Consider the following 15,789-nt stretch of genomic DNA (forward strand, 5'->3'; position numbering starts at 1 on the left):
AAAGCCCTTTTTAGATTTTTACGCTCTCGAAAAATGATTCCAGTTCCAGCAAATATTGACTCTCTTGTGCTTTCGCCACGTGAATTGTCCGAATTATTAGAAAATATTGGAAAAGGACTGGAAGACAGGTTATGTCAAGTCACTTCAATCATTCCACCGTACATAGTGAAACCGTTACCACTAGATGAATTTAGGGAAGTCACATTACAAGAACTGGCGGATGTTGTTCGCTATCTGCCTTCTTCAGCGCCAGGACCAGATGGAGTTACCACAGCCGTGATAAAAATTTTGTATGAATTGTCCCCACAAGATATTTTGAATATGGTAAATTACTCTTTAAAAAAATGCATGGGTACCTTTAGAATGGAAGCTTGCTAAGGTAATTCCGATATTTAAAAAACAGGGAGGTGGATATGATTTAGATAATATTAGACCAACTTCCCTCACATCAAATTTAGTTAAACTAATAGAACGAATTTAGAATTGTCGAATTACGACCTATATTTCTGAAAACTTAATACTTAGCCCCTGTCAAATTGGTTTTAGATCTGGGTGCTCGATTTGGTGTGCGCACGTAGACTTAGAGAGTCGCATACAACTTGATCGTAGCCGAAGAGAATATTCAGCATTAGTGACCCTAGATCTAGCAAAAGCTTATGATTCCGTGGAACATGGCATACTGATAAAGCAATTAGAGAATTACAGGTTTCCGAAATACATCACGGCGTGGCTTTCAGAATTTTTAAGGGAAAGAGAATTCTACTCTTTTCAAAACGGATGTTCATCGTCTAGGTATAAACAGAAGAGGGGAGTACCACAAGGGTCAGTACTATCTCCTGTTTTATTTAATATATTTTTAAGCTCCATCCCGCTGCTCCAGGAAATTCATGTATACGTTTATGCTGATGACATCGCTTTATTTGCATCGAATGATGATCTACATTCACTTTATCAAATGTTACAAAATTACTTATCTATTCTTGAAACTTGGATTGAGACTATACATATGTCTCTGAACTTTAGTAAATGTGCACTCCTTCTCTTTCCTTTAGATGTTCCCGTTCACATTTCACTGATGTATCGTCAAGAGTTCATTCCCCAGGTGGATTCTCCTAAATACCTGGGAATTACATATGATGGAACACTAAACTGGAAAAGCCACATTCAAAACGTCGCGTTTAAGGCAACTCGGGCTGTAGGATGGTTGCGTAAAATCAGTAACCGACGATACGAGTTGCGAAGAAACACATTAATTATTATATATAAAGTGTACGTCCGACCCATCATGGAATTTGGATGCGTCTTGTTTTCTGGCTGTCCAGCTTATAAAATTAAACCTTTGGTACTATTAGAAAGGGAAGCTCTGCGTTTGTGCCTTGGACTCCATAAGTTTGTTGCAAACACCGTTCTGTATATGGAAGCGCGATTACCATGTTTAAAACGTAGATTCAAAGTCCTTACTGTCCAAACGTACCTAAAGTTTTACGATTCTCCTCAAAGAAGATCAATGTACGTTTTCATAAACGAACCAAGTGCATTTTTTAATAATCATTGGTCGCGACTACACACCCCTCAGATCGTATTCGTGCAGGCACAGCTAACACCACTGAATGTACAAATTCAATGTATTCACCCAAAAAGTCAATCCAAGAAAAACCTCCAAATTGAGTTTGACGATATTTTCCCCTTGAATGCTAAACTAATGCCATTCCAATATTTAAGTGACCAATTACAAGATTACCTCTCTCGCCAGGAAACAAACAATAGCCACTGACGCTTCAATGTTAGACGAGAAGGCTGGCGTAGGCGTCTTTTCTCCTTCTCTTAGTTGGTCCTTTTCTATTCGCCTTCCGGATTACACGACTATTTTCATAGCAGAATTATTGGCGATTGTTTTAGCACTGCGCAAACTACCCCCGAATCAATTGTCAGCTGTCGTAGTAACAGACTCTCGGTCGGTATGTGCGTCGCTTTCCTCGGCAACGAATACAACTACCTTAAATGTGTTTCAAAATTTAGTCCCTACAACGTTACAAAAGATTAATTTGCTCTGGGTTCATGGACACTGCGGTTTATACATAAACGAAATGGCAGATTTATTAGCAAAAACATCGTTAAATGGACCTGTGCTTCATATTTTACCGGATACAGCTTACGTCAATGCATCGACATTCAGAACGTTTTGCCTACGAAATGACTTAAGCAAATTATCGCTGATCCCATCTACAGACTTTCAGCATCTCGGTTTTGGCTGGAATAATCAGTGGTGTCCTTCTCGGCAGTTAGAAGGTACATACTCCAAATTACGCTGTCGCATCCCGGAATTGAATTTCTATTTACATAGAGCTGGTCTGACGATGTCACCTCTGTGCCAAAATTGTAAGGAAATTGAAACAATAGACCACAACTTTTTATCATATCGACGTTATTCAAACCAGAGAAAGATATTACTCGAAGCTCCACTCTGCAAAATTGGATTAAGATTAAATACACCAGTATTATCATCATTTGGGGCCTCCACCCTCGGCTATTGTCACAGAGACGTTTGTTGCGCAGTGTTTTAATTTTTAACTGAAACAAGACGATTACCCTGCTGATTATTGTAACTTTATTCTACCTATCAGATTAGTATTCATTTCACTGAAATTTGTTTCTCCAAATTCGTTAGTAACATTGTAGTTATTCTGACCTTGATTGTAACCTCATTTAAAATTCACCCTTCAGTTAGTCTGACATCTCGTTGGCACGTTAGTCTAGTTATACCAAATTTTCTTTGTTTTTGCTTTCTTTTACTTTTCATTTCTCATTGTCAAAAAGAATTTTGTTTAGCTACCTACTGGCGCCCGATTCTTGGCCTATCCCCTCAGTGGGTGCGAGCCATGATAAACGATCATCATCATCATCATCATCTTACCGTGTAAATCGTACCCGTGTAAGGGCCACACCCCCAACTTGACAGCCGATATTTTAAAAAAAGACATCCAACCGAGAAGCAGTCGCGTTCCGTGCGATGATTCTGATCGGGCTCAACAGCGAATTGTCGCGCGCAGCGTACTTTCGCGCGTCGCTACTGGAAGTCGCGAGGAGGCGATCGCGGAGGTTTACGGCGGATTTCATACTAGTAGTTGGAAAAATGAGGTCAAATGACCCGGACCCATGAAAGGCCTGTCAAAATCGCGACAGAAAAGTGCGGCCCGTACACGAGTCTATACGTTATTTGTAGTGACCATATAAATTGTAGCAAACATTCACTTAAATTAAAATAGAAAGCATAGTGTAATGCACAGACCATGTAAACCTGTAAATACCTCACTGGATGACCTCGAGCACTCGCTTTCACAACGCAAGCATTATGAAGAACGCCGGCCGCGGAAGCGAACGGTTCGTGCAGCCCCGCGATTCACCGCACCTCCGAAAATTAGATTCATCATCATTATCTGCCTATTTTTATGTCCACTACAGATGGCCTCTGTCAGTGATCTGCAATGACCTCTGTCTCTTAACTCTGCAAAAACTAGGGGCGCGCAAAGACAGCCCCGCAAGGAAGACAGCACGCATAAAGTTAGCAGCCATCCCTGCTCGCCCTTTATCATTGTACCCACCAATGATTACCAACAATTAGATATGACACACGGGCCATATAAGCGTCAGCCGCGCAGTCATTCACAGCTACGGCAGGGCTAGAGGAGAAGACGCGTACTCTCCTTCCCACTCGCGTTTGATTACGTGACCTACAACTAACCCGAACATTGAGCGCGTGGGAATATGATGCCCATCAAGCAGCCATCGTTTTCGGCTCACTGTTACGTGCTTTTTCCCGCACCCACAGGGTCGCTCATGTATATGGCTTTTGAATTTAATGCGGAACATCACGGCGACGACAACCGCGACAATTTGCCTGGAGTGTCGATATAATGTCTGTCGCCATAAAGCTAGAAATAGAAAATGGTTAGCAGAGGGTATATATATATATATATATATATATATATATATATTGTCACGAGCCTCGCGAAGTAGTCTTGAAGGTTTTATAAACCGAATAGCAGCTGGATCTTGGAAACCGCGACCGTCAGGGCTACCTCGAGCAGGGAAGGGGCGCGCAGTCTTCTTCGTTCTCTTGGGCTCGACCCACTCTTGCCCTCGACCCACTACCTACAGGTGGCATTATCCCCCCTTTCGAACAAAAGCATCGCCTCGATGCTAAAAAAAAGATAGGCGTAGAAGACAAAGAAGAAGGCAGGTAAAGCGAAAGTACACAAAAAAAGTAAACGTCACGCCGACACAGTCAATGAACGAAGAAACAAGCTCCCGAAGATAAATGAAAAGTAGAAACAAAGAAGGCAATGAGAGAAAAAACGAAAAGAAACACAAAAAAAAAGTTACGGACGCGCAATGTATGGCTTCATGCACACAACATGAACTATGTCTGAGCTCGGTTGTCTTTGTGTCCTACTCCGGGTCTGCGATGTCGTGTCCGGAACAACTTTGTAGTTTACGTCACTGACGCGGCGGAGCACTTTATATGGACCGAAATACCGGCTCAGCAGCTTTTCAGAGAGGCCACGACGGCGAACGCGGGTCCACACCCAAACTTGGTCCCCGGGGTTGTAGGACACGTCCCTGTGGCGGATGTTGTAGCGTCGTGCGTCTGCCTGCTGCTGCTGGCCGATATGCAGCCGCGCGAGCTGCCGAGCTTCCTCAGCACGCTATGCGAATTCCTCGGCGTCAGTTGTCAAGAGGTCAGCGTCTTGACACGGCAGCACAGCGTCCAGCATCGTCTGGACTTCGCGACCGTAGAGAAGGCGAAAGGGCGTGAAGCGCGTCGTCTCTTGCACGGCGGTATTATACGCGAAGGTCACGTAAGGCAAGATCCGATCCCATGTTTTGTGTTGGACGTCGATGTACATTGCGAGCATGTCTGTGACCGTCTTATTCAGTCGCTCGGTAAGTCCATTGGTCTGCGGATGGTACGCGGTCGTCTTGCGATGCCTGGTGTTGCTTAATTCAAAAACTTCGTCCATAAGCTGCGCTGTGAATGCTGTCCCTCTGTCTGTTACTACTGTGGAGGGAGCACCGTGACGCAAGACGATGTGGCGCATGAAGAATTGCGCTACCTCTGAGGCCGTGGCTCGTGGGATCGCCTGCGTTTCAGCATAGCGTGTTAAATAATCAGTCGCGACGATCACTCATTTGTTGCCGTCGGCAGACAGAGGAAACGGTCCGAGAATGTCCATGCCGACTTGGTCGAAAGGCGTGTGAGGTGCTTCAATTGGCTGAAGTAAGCCAGCCGGTTTAACGGATGGTGTCTTGCGGCGCTGGCATTCACGACAGCCTTTAACGTACTGTTTGACGCTTGCCGAAAGCCCGGGCCAATAGTACGTTTCGCTTACTCTAGCGAGTGTTCGTGAAAAGCCTAAATGACCAGATGTCGGTTCGTCATGGCAAGCGAAGAGGACGTCGTCGCGCATGTCCCTTGGAACCACCAGGAGGTAAGCACCGCTGGTCGAACGAGCATTCTTCTTATAAAGGACGTTGTCTCGCAGACGGAAGGACGTCAGCGAGCGAAACAGATGGCGTGGTATGGTTGTGTCGGGGCCCTCTAAATGGTCGATGATTGGTCGAATCTCAGCGTCGTCACGCTGCCGTCTGCTCAAGTCCGACGAACTAACGGCGCCCAGGAAGCCGTCATCATCATCTGTTTCCTGACTGGCGGGATCAATGGGTGCGCGGGACAGCGTGTCAGCGTCTTCATGCTTACGGCCAGACTTATAAACGATGGTGATGTCAAATTCCTGTAGCCGCAAGCTCCACCGTGCCAGTCGTCCTGAAGGGTCGCGCATGCTTGCCAACCAACAGAGGGCATGGTGGTCCGTCACTACTTTGAAGGGACGACCATAGAGATAGGGGCGAAACTTGATGATCGCCCACACGACCGCGAGGCACTCTTTCTCCGTAGTCAAATAATTCGCCTCGGAATGGGACAGGGAGCGGTTGGCATATGCTATAACTCTTTCCACTCCATCTTGAAGCTGGACGAGCACTGCGCCAAGGCCAATGCTACTGGCGTCGGTATGCACCTCAGTATCAGCATCATCGTCAAAATGTGCAAGAACGGGTGCTGACTGCAAGCGCTGCCGTAATTCAGCAAAAGATGCATGTTGCTCATTATGCCACACAAATGGCGTATCATCCCTTGTAAGGCGAGTCATGGGTTCCGCTATCTTCGAGAAGCCTTCAATAAACCGGCGATAGTAGGCGCATAAACCCAGGAAGCGCCGGACGGCCTTCTTATCGGCAGGAGCTGGAAACGCGGCCGCAGCGGCAAGCTTGTCTGGATCGGGTCGGACCCTTTTGGCACTTACTACATGCCCGAGGAACTTGAGCTCTTCATAACCAAAGTGGCACTTTTCGGGCTTAAGTGTGAGATCTGCCGATCGGATGGCCTCTAGCACACTCCGTAGGCGGTGAAGATGTTGTTCGAACGTTTCAGAGAAGATGACCACATCATCCAGGTACACAAGACAGGCCTGCCACTTCAGTCCAGTAAGGACAGTGTCCATCATTCGCTGGAAAGTATCCAAAAGGAAGCACTCGAAATTCATAGAGACCATCTGGAGTCACAAAGGCTGTTTTCTCGCGGTCGCGTTCGTCTACCTCGATTTGCCAGTACCCGCTTTTTAAATCGAGAGAAGAAAAAATAGTGGGCACGCCGTAGTCTATCTAACGAGTCGTCGATACGCGGCAGCGGGTACACGTCCTTTTTAGTCACGTTGTTGAGCTTGCGGTAGTCGACACAGAAGCGTAGCGTTCCGTCTTTCTTTTTGACAAGAACGACCGGAGACGACCACGGGCTGCTGGAAGGTTCGATGACGCCATCGTCAAGCATCTCTCGGACTTGCGTACGTATGGCTTCGCGTTCTTTTGCCGACACGCGGTAAGGCTGCTGGTGTATCGGGCGTGCGTCTTCGTACGTGATGATCCTGTGTTTAGTAAAGGAAGTCTGGTGTACCTTGGAAGAATGTGCGAAGCAGGTCCTGAATTCAAGCAAGAGCTTGCGCAGTGCTGTCTGGTTGTCGGTGGACAGTTCAGAATTGATGTCGAGATGGCCCAGAAACGTGTCTGCTGTCTGCACTACTTCTGACGTGAAACAGTTGGTAACGTTTGCTACTGCGTCTGCAAACGCTAACGAAGTGCCGCGGAACAGGTGTCGGTGCTCGTAGCTAAAGTTGGTAACAAGCAATTGCGAATGACCAGCACGAATCTGTATAACACTTCGAGCCACACACACAAACACCTTGCTTCAGTAGGTGTTCCAAGTTACTTTCGGCCACCACTTCGCCATCGCGTAAGCCACAGCATGTGACGTCGACGAGGACATTGGCTCGTGGAGGAAGCGTTACACTGTCTGCAGAAACCCGAAGTACGTCGTAGCACCGTTGCCCGTCTTGCACGTCGATTGCTCGTTCGGCAGAGAAAGTGATACGACGTTCTTGCAGATCGATAATCGCGCCGTACTCCTGCAGAAAGTCAACCCCAAGAATAACGTCACGGGAGCATTCGCGTAAGACGAATGTTCGCTACGAATGTAGATCCTTGAATCTCAACTCTAGTCGTCCAGGCGCCCAGCGGAGTAACGACGTGGCCGCCAGCCGTCCGAATCTGCGAGTTATGCCAGGGCGTGATCACTGTCTTCAGCTGCGTTGCTATTTTCCCGCTTAGTATCGTGTAGTCTGCGCCGGTGTCCACTAAAGCACTCACGGCATAACCGTCAATAGTCACTGGTATATCGAGCGAAAGCCGGTCGTCTCGTTCAGCTGCAGGTGATGGCGGATCGGTATGTTTCCGTAACTGCGTCCGTCAGAAGTCTTCAGCGCTTCGACCGTCAGCGACCTCGCCCCCAAAGATCGCCTCAGTTAGTTTTCCCGGCGGGGACTGGTTGACCGCTCGGGAGAATAGCGCTGGGGCGGAGGTGATCTTTTGTTCGAAAGGGGGGATAATGCCACCTGTAGGTAGTGGGTCGAGGGCAAGAGTGGGTCGAGCCCAAGAGAACGAAGAAGACCGCGCGCCCCTTCCCTGCTCGAGGCAGCCCCGACGGTCGCGGTTTCCAAGATCCAGCTGCTATTCGGTTTATAAAACCTTCAAGACTACTTCTCGAGGCTCGTGACAAACTGGTGGAGGTGCTGGGTAAGCGCCCTCACGGATGTTGCAGACCCCTCCAAGGATCCTCGCTACGAATCCAGTGCCTGTCGACACTCCCGGGCATCGGGCCAGCCGCAGGATCAGGGGACTGTCCCCAGAAGTCGTCGACGCTACAGTTCCCACCACATCAACCGGTATGACCAGCGCTTCCCTTCAAACCGCCCCAACCGGTACGGGAAGCACGATGTCGATGTCGAACCGTTACACCCTTGAGAGCCCGCGGATCCCGAAGACGTTTCATGGCACAGTGTTCGAAAACGTCGAAGACTGGATGGTCAACTTCGAGCGCGTGGCCTCCGTGAACGAATGGAACGACAGCGAAAAACTCAGACACGTCTACTTCTACCTGGAGGATGGCGCGCGTGCGTGCTTTCAGAACCGCGAGGAGCAACTGACGTCGTGGCGCGAGTTTTGTCGTCAGCTTTTGGAGACATACACCAGTGCTGATCGCCACGAACGAGCGGAACGTGCGATTCAGGCCCGCGTCCAGTTGCCAAACGAAACTGTGACCACGTACGTCGAAGACATGACGCGCCTCTTCCGACGAGCGGATCCAAGAATGACGGAGGAGAAGAAGTTACGTCATCTGATGCGCGGGGTCAAGGAGCAACTCTTCGCTGGCCTCGTACGGAGCCCTCCGAAGACGGTCGCGGAGTTCTTGTCCGAGGCTGTGACTATGGAAAAGATGCTTCTGCATCGCTCGAACATGTATGAGCGGCAAGCGAACAGCATGTCTGCTGCTGACATTTTCACGGCCATAGGAAGCAACGGTGACTGTCTGCGAGAACTCATCCGCTCTGTCGTGCGTGAAGAGTTGCAAAAGGCCGCCGTAACACCGCACCCTACGGTAAGCTCCATAGCGAGCATTATCAAGGACGAACTGCACCAGGCGCTCCATGACACCTTGCCTCCTGCTAACGCTGCGGCAGTACCTCCTGAATATGCGCGTGCGACCTACGCGGAAGCCCTGAAGCGCCCTGCTCCCTCTCCGCCGCTGTTCGTTCGTGCTCCTCCTACGGTGTCAATTCAGTCGGCGCAGCCGATGTCGTACTATGACGCTGGGTATACACCGCCGCCGGTTGTTCATGCCGCTCCATTTGCCCATCGTTCGGAGCAAGCGGTTCACTACGTCGACGACAGACGCCCGCCCCCTCGGAAGTCGGATGTTTGGCGCACACACGATCATCGGCCTCTCTGCTTCCACTGCGGTGAAGCTGACCACTTGTACCGCCAGTGCCCATACCGGCGCCTTGGGATTCGAGGCTTTTCCGCATACTCGCCGCTGCCCCGATACGGCCAGCGACCCCGGGAGATTCAGAACTACCTCTCTCAGCAGTGCTTGCCACCACCTGCCAGGCGACAGTCGCGATCGCCGTCTCCGAGACAATTTTCACCTCCACCAGTTTGTCACGAGCCTCGAGAAGTAGTCTTGAAGGTTTTATAAACCGAATAGCAGCTGGATCTTGGAAACCGCGACCGTCGGGGCTGCCTCGAGCAGGGAAGGGGTGCGCGGTCTTCTTCGTTCTCTTGGGCTCGACCCAATCTTGCCCTCGACCCACTACCTACAGGTGGCAATATATATATGGGTAGGTTTCGGAAAGCTGGTCGGGCACCAGCTGCCCCCCCCCCCCCCCGAAAAATGAAAATTTCCGCCTATGGCCTCAATAATAGGCCGATAACTTTCTTCTGTTTTCTCATATTTTACTTTGCCTGCCCTGGTCCAGCTCATCGATCACATTGCGCACACTTCCTGAAAATGTTTGGAGAAAATTATCAGCTGCCAGCTGACAGTCACGGTGATATTTAGTATTTTCGTGTGTGTGGAAGATTGCGAGCGCGTGCTTCCATTTCTGGAACGGCTTGAACATGAGAGCTCCAGTGCGCGCATGTTGGCCGACGTTTATAAGAACATTAAACCCATAAAGTTCCAGAATTGAAAACCTAAAGCACGCCTTTGGAAATGACAGCGCACCTCTCGCGTCAAAAGTTTATGAGAACTTTATACCCATAAAGTTTCGGAATTGAAATCCATCGCGATTGCAGACGACATGAAAAGGCGCGCGCGCGAAACACCAGCATGCATTGCGACCGGAACTAGTGCCTCCTGATTGGCTATCGTCCACCGCTGCGCGCTAGACGCTTCCGGCGGCGGCGTTCGCCCGACGTAAATGTCTGCACAGGCAGATCGGCGGCGGACGCCAAATTTTTTGACGCCGGCCGTCGGGTGTTCGCCGCCCGACGAAGTTCGTCGCTCGGACGCCCTGTCATGAAACAAAACACCCACAGCGCATGCCTTTTATGTTAAATCTTCTCAGACTGAAATATTAAAAGTGCGAAACAAATACGGAAACCTGAAAATGATGTAATTTCTTTGGCGCGGTTGTGCACTATCTCCGGGATCGGCCCACGCAAGAGGCCGCGTTTCCACAAGAAAGCTCGCCTACGTGCATAGCGTTCGCAGCCAGCGTTTGCCAGTAACCATTACGGTTGCATAAACTGCAGTCGTCGGGAACCATGAGTAGCAGTCAGGGATCTTTTAATGCTATCGCGTTCCACTCTTAAAAGCGAAGCTTACGCGTCCTCCCAATTTTTTACTGTCATGCCTGAACGGCAGTTTCTTCTTCCAAACCGCGAGTCGTGAAAATTTGCGGCGTGGATATCGCAAGTCATGTAGCATTGAAGGGGTCTACTGGTTTTGCAATGAATATATGCGCAGTGTCTGTCCATAAACTTTGCGTAAAAAGAGTGTCTGCAATTTCAACACACGAAGTTGTGTATGATGCTCCGCAAAACACTTAACATTCCCTTAGTGCTTAGCTATGAAAGACATTGCATTTTACAAGGAAGAAAACTCTTGGTATTGGTATTTGATGTCAATATTATAAATGCGTGTTCGAAGGAAACTGCACAGCGAATCTTTTATGATGATTCTTATTACTATGGTGAGTTGTTCTAGTCAAATATGGCTACTTTATTAATGCACAAAAGGAATAGTTAAGCGCGCATTTTGCATGAAAACGTTTGCTAATACTTTCACCCTTCTCTGAAACAGGCACCCAGAAAACGCATTGCTCATGGCTATTAACACGACGGCGCGTCACGTATAGTATGTATATACTTCACGAATACCACAACAGAAATCACCTGAAAAAACCGTTTCGTGGTTAAGATTGACAGCCTATCAATTGCACGCGAGAAAATGTTTCATAGTGACCCTCAGTTGCCTTTATCGACATCATGGCACAGCCCTTACGCAACTAAATCTACCGAGTGTGATTATGGCGAGGAACGCATTGTTCGCGAAACCCATCAGTTCACTACAACTTCGAATTGAAACCATGAGGCAGTTCTTTAAGCGCCAATTGCAATGCCTAAGGTATATTCGAGGCTATACGGCGCAGCTTAGGCTGCGCTGAAGACGAAAATTCAAAATGCCTTCTGCGTCACCATGTCTCGATCCTGCGTTGTTTAACTACACACACTGAGAACTATTCGCTTCGTGAGTACATAAAAGAGAACCTCACATACCCGCCTCGTAGAGAAGACACCACAAGCCTCAAATGAATTCACTTTATTTTTGACCTCCACAGGGGAATGATGATATCTTCAATAAGCCTCATACTGCTAATGAATGAGGCTTCGGCTTATTTCTAGCTGCAGCCATACGGTCCAAAAGGCATATTTCACTAAAAAATTTCGGCCGAGCAGCCTGTGTCAGCTCGCCAAACAGATTCGTGATGTCTGTTCCTTGTTCCTCAAGAAACAAGCAGCAGTGAATTGCACAAGTGAGTTGAACGTGTAGCACGGAACAGTGAATAAATATTGGTACATTCCTTTGCGTATTCTGCAAATAGCTGTAAGCCTGAATTAGCTTTACTTCAAACTACCGCCACTTGAAATTAACCGGTGAAGAACGGCCTAATTTTGAGAAGCAGTTAAAGGAACAAGTGGTGCTGGTTGAATCCAAACTGCAGTGTCAGGTCCTCGTGTTACTGCTGAGCGTTTCCGTGAAGAAATGAAAAATTAGATATTATACCATGAGCTACTCGTCATAAGCAAACACGTTTTAATGGGTTCAAATCAAGGTAAATGTAGCAGTCATATGTAGCAAAGTGACATGCTCGTTGCACCACTGCAGGTATGGTATCCTAACTCAATTCTTATGTGCTATGTTTACGCGTTTATGCTTTTATTAGTCACGTGCTATTTATGTTTTTGTTTTTTTATTAGTCCCTCAATCTGCAAAGCCTAGATCCGCGCATGAAAAACACGCAATGGGCTGGTCTGAGCTCCTTCGGCTGGCACTGCAGCGTTGCCCTTGAGAAATAAATTGTCGTCTAGGCAATAAGCTCTTTGAATAAGTTTGCGCGAACGAAGACGTAGTAAAAACAAACGGAAACACTGCAGAAGCCGCCCGGACAGCGCCCGAACGGCAGCAGACGACAGGCGCGAGTACGTGTCCTGAAGTCACGCGAGCGTAGGGTGCCTCGATGCCAGCGCCGCCGTTCAGGGTGGTGCCATCCTTGACCGCCCCCGCGCCGCCGCTTTCTCGCTGCGACGCCATCTTGAATCACAGCGAGCGGTTGCGATTGCTTGGTGCCGGTGCTTAGTTCGAGACACAGTGCGCGCGGATGCTTCGCTGACGCTTCTACTTGCTGGATAGTGTTCAGCCGCATGAATGACAAGCTTGTCAAGTGCATCGAGTCGACATGACGGGCTGTTGTGTTCCCAAGTGCACCGGATCGACGCGTAAAGGGCTTCGTTTTTTACCCTTCCCCCGGGACCCAGAGCGAAGGAAGAGATGGGAAGCCCAAGTAAAGCGGTATCACTGGAAGGCAACGGATAGCTCCTACATTTGCGAGGTAAGTGTCAAGAAAGTTTAGACTATCGCACCGTGTTTTTGCTGTCTGAGTAGCCTATGGTTTGCGAGCGCGCGTCGCATAGGCTTTTGCCGTTCTGATCGGCGCAGTCTATGCAAGTAGTACCCTTATTTTAAGGACTGACGAAAATGCTTCGCCGCGAAATAGTCTTACATTAGCTACAAAATCATCATGTAAACCACCTATTTTACTTTTTCACGGGAAGCACACATAGTGTGTCTCTTGTTTCTTTTTTTTTTTCCTCAGTTTCTTTTTTCGCTACTGGTTATTTGGGACTAAAGAACGCAGTGCTTCTTCTGGGGAGAGCGGCTGTTGTGTACGTGGCAAGCGAAGCATTGTGATTTTCTCTGATTTCTCAGCAGATATCTTGCGGATCTCAGGTTGTTACGTTATATAGCTGATTTTTTAGACGAATATATTTGTAGCGTGGTGCTCGTAAGCCGATGGTCATTCGTGCTCATTCCCGATCGTAGTGCGTACTGTGACGGTCTTTAAATACCTGTGCACGGTATGCCCAGGTGTAGTAGAGTTAAGGGGCATCATGGGACCAAAATGTTTCGGCGCTTTCTGGCGTGGTGTCTGTTGTAGCCTGTGCATTTCTTCGAAACGTGTGAAGCGAGGTAATACAGCATTACTTCTGCGAAATTTTGTTTTTAAGCACTGTAATGGGTTCTCTGTATTTACAAGGCAACTTTTCATATCAATAATCACTTTTGTTGTTTTACTTGTACTTAGAAACACTTTGAAGAGGACCTGTACGAGGGGAATCGACAGGATGGGCGCCGTCTGTTAAAGTCAACAGCCCTACATCATCATGGACTGTATTTTCGAAGTGAAAAACATTGCTAATCTGTATTTGACTGTCTTAGTTTCATTTACGGTTTTTGTACGCGATATGTATGCAGTTTTGTTTATTTTTTCAATGTAGTTATCAGTGTTCTAATGGTTATTTATAAAATGTTCTGTACTCGCCATCGATGTGTTTGGCTGATGCGACGATGGTAGCTGATGTATTCTGGCTGGATATCTTGATTAATATTACCCGCGGTTGCGTTTTCTTGTTTGTATTCTTGTTTTCGATTTATATTGTGTGTAATAAGGTTGATGTACTCACTTGAAACCCCCCATGTAATGAATAAATTAAAAAAACTCTCCCTATCCCGAATTGTGTGTCGAGCCTACCTTGCGAATTTTTTTTTATCTCGTCTTTCAACATAACCTTCAGGCGCCACACAGTACATATAATTTTTCATGTACATATCTCTTTCATGATTGACTGTACTAGACATTACTAAGTAAATGTATTTTTTTCATCGTTTGGTTTCTTGTGTGTACTACGCAAGATTGACACAGACAAGTTACGTCACATTTTTCTCTACAGCACTAACTAAACCTTATTTTCACATCGCAGTTATTTTTACACCAGCTTAATCCTGTCAGCACACAGTCTTGTGGGCAAAAACGCAAAATTGCGCGTAGATATCGTCAAATAATTGCAACGAACGCGAAGAGCACGCGCAACGCAAGGGAAACTAACCGCCGTGCGCGAGTGGCTGGCTACGGTAAACGAGGCGTGACGTGTAAACCAAAATACAACAGCGAAAAAGAAAAACTTCCACACACAGGGGGTCGCAAACCTTATATACCAAGCATCGAAGCGCAAAAAAATAGTGCGTATTTCAAACATACACACAGCATATTAAATGTGATTGAATTAGGCAACTTGGGGCAGGTTCCCGGCGCCATACATTTACGTCTTCGAGCCTTCGACGAGTTAACGGCTATTGGTTATAAAGATGTGCAGATGCGATACCGATAAAAAAATCATCATCAAGGCAAAGCACTTGGAAGTGCGCCGCGAGTAACACTATTTATGAATGCAAGCGTAGCCGAGTCCGAGCTCGTGTGATTCAATATGGCGGCGGCCGCGGGGTTGTCTCCACCCTGAACGGCGGCGCTGGCATCGAGGCACCCTACGCAAGCGTAAAACCCCTTGATGTTAGAAAGTAGCGACACGCTTTGATCTACGCCGCAACACCCTCGCCGGCGCGGTCAACCTCCTCTTTTTCTCCCCCTCTTTCGCGGAGGCAGCGCATCCGCCACGCTGAATGGCTGCGGCGCTCGAGACTACCCCGTCAGGTGACCCTGACGTCACGAAAACGGCGCGAAACTTGCTTTCGCGCGCCTTTAGTTTCTCCCGCTCGCCATGAGCAGTCCAAGTGGTGGTCGCCCTGCCGCTCCGAACGTGTGTTTCCCAAGTTTTTCCATCCTTTCGTAGGAATGTGAGATTCGTTCTCCGTGAAAATGCCTTGCTGCTGCGCGTTTCAATGCAGCAGCAGGCCAGAGAAAGGGCAAGCCTTATTTTATATCCCCCGAGGTGAACGGAATGTCGTGAGTCGGAAGCAGTGGCTTCATAACATCGGGAGAAGGGATTTCGCCCCTTCCAAGCACGCCGTTCTTTGCGAGGTGAATGTTGCAGCTTTCCTCATATTTGTGGATGAAGTTGCATGGAGATTTTAATGCTCTTCGCATAGCCGGACTCTTCGTTCAGTTTAATACAGAGCACCGATAACTGTGCTTATACTTTTTTTAAAGTGAGTCGGCTGAAATTTTCGTTGACTCTTCGAGCCGTGACAAAGCTTTTTGTGTTTTCGCGCGTGCGTTAGTTTTCAAATGTATGTAATTTGTGAGTTAATGCCTGTAACTCATA

The sequence above is a fragment of the Dermacentor silvarum genome, chromosome 1 (assembly GCF_013339745.2).
Source record: "Dermacentor silvarum isolate Dsil-2018 chromosome 1, BIME_Dsil_1.4, whole genome shotgun sequence".
Classification (NCBI taxonomy): domain Eukaryota; kingdom Metazoa; phylum Arthropoda; class Arachnida; order Ixodida; family Ixodidae; genus Dermacentor; species Dermacentor silvarum.